Here is a 2,120-nt window from a genome sequence, read left to right on the forward strand (position 1 = left end):
ACCCGCGAGTAGCTACGCGCAGGGAAAACTTTAAGCGCAGTTTGCATACTGGTAAGGTGTTTAAATGAAAGACACTTGAATAGTTTGAATTTCAAGGTCTCAAAGACAGTCGTGAAATTATTTGTCCGTTAAGATTCCAGTGGTTTTGGCTCCCAGTCCACAGTCTTGACAGTCATTCCTATTATTCATACGTAGTATGTTAAAATTACAAGACGAATACGACAAATGATTACGAACAGTTGAAATTTCGAAAAAAGTACTGGTGGTTCAGTCCCCCTGACAAATCTTTCCGCGCTGTTTTTCAAACACTAGCCAAATGCTTCAATGTGTGGAAGCGTAACAAGAAAGAACGATGAGGGGGGCAGGGGGGTGGTAAATGGGGTTTGCACGCCCTAAAACGTGTTTCATGCCGTCCGTTTGATATATCTAAAAGAATAAAAGTATTACTGAAATAAATATAAACCCCTTAAGCCTCAATTAGCCAAATGCAGTAATTTAGCGGTAGATTAGCTGGGACGGGATACTGGGGTCCGCTATCAGTCAAAAGGTTAACACATACGCCTATTTGGTCAGGTAATAATATTGAGACTCATATCAGTCCAAACCATCTTTTTGACAAAATTTTGCGCGTATCTAGATGTAGCTAGTGAGGTACTTCAGAAATATGAACTGCTCAGGCAACTAGTTGTACTGTACTGACATTTGCAATGTTAGCGCATTAGCATTCAGTCTACCCCATTGTGACCTCCATGCCTATCGTTCGCGCAATGTCCTCAAGGGTTACTCTGGCCCTTTAAAGTTACCACTGAATTGATGAATAATGAAACTGCATTTGGAGTGACCGAGGCGCACTTAAAAATGCAGAAATTGATTTGTTTACAGCCTTAGAAAAAAAAATTATCAACTCACGCCTCTATGAGATACGTATAGTGATATTTGGTTTTAACAACCTGTTATATTGGGCTTATAGTTGTCGAATGAGGATGCCAAGAAAGGGTTATGGCCAATTGGAGAAAATATATATGTATGAAAGAAGGCAGAAAATAAAATGGTATCACTTCCATCCTCAAACGTAAATGCTATCACGAATAGATTGCTTCTTTGCAGTGTAAGCTGTAAGTTGTTAAACTGACGTCTAAGAATGAAAATAAGGTTTCTTCCGATTTTTTAACTAGCCCTGACTGTCTGTGAATACGTTCTTATCGTATACCTTCGAGGTATTTTGCATGGAGTAGATAGACCCCAGTCGTAATCGTTTGATCTTTAGCAAATCGGGAAATCATGGTGAACAATTTCATTTGTAATGCGCTGCACAAAGCACAATCCTCTGACAATGGGCTGATGTCTACACGTGTAGTGTGGATAGTGAGTGGATCGACTAGGGATGACCACTGGGATGTTGGGTTACTTAACGGAAGATGATATACAGAATCAATTTTTTACAAGTCAGTCAGTAAGCAATCCACAATGCACGGCTCATTGTTGTAGCATATTTGAACCAAGTGAAGAAAGTATTGGTTGATTTTGGACCTTCCTGGCATTCGTTTGTGCATATGAGCGGAACCCATTTGCTTAGATTCCATCACTTTCCCTTCGCAGTTGATTTAGATCCCAACGAATTGTTTCAAAGCCACACACTAAACATTGATGTAGGTTGTTCTCGATGGGTCAGTCTGTAATTAGGTCCCTCGACATTGATGCTCAATTCTACATTGTCAAGAAATAGAACTCAAAGCATATCTGGCAAATCGACTGGACCGGATATCCACTACAGATGGTTAGGCGAAAATTTAGGAAGTGGATCAAATTAACGTGGATAGGCCATTCCGGAAAACGCCTGATCATTGCACGGCATCCGCACAGGTAACGCTGTTCAAGCTACAGAGAAAGGTTAAATTCGAAAATCCCCCTGTCATCAACTTTATTTTGGTTAACAGAGCAGGTATCGTCAACTGTGCAAGACCATTTTCACCAACGAGAGCTGTGCGTTGCTCGTTGGGATGACAAGCCGTTATGATCCTAAAACTGTCGTGCGTTTCATTTGATGACTTTTAGTGCAACCAAAATAAACGGTGTTTTCCATACATGACCAGAAGTCAAAGTGTGTAACTAAATGAATG

General features: G+C 40.5%; 1 protein-coding gene across 1 annotated transcript in view; it reads right to left on the minus strand.

The window, feature by feature from the left end:
- Positions 1-2,120, minus strand: part of EGR_06810 (Bifunctional 3'-phosphoadenosine 5'-phosphosulfate synthase 2) — a gene marked incomplete at both ends in the record, with an annotated part of 13,072 nt that overhangs the window by 8,799 nt on the left and 2,153 nt on the right. The window lies entirely within an intron of this gene.

Source organism: Echinococcus granulosus (assembly GCF_000524195.1).
Source record: "Echinococcus granulosus chromosome Unknown EG_S00064, whole genome shotgun sequence".
Taxonomy (NCBI): domain Eukaryota; kingdom Metazoa; phylum Platyhelminthes; class Cestoda; order Cyclophyllidea; family Taeniidae; genus Echinococcus; species Echinococcus granulosus.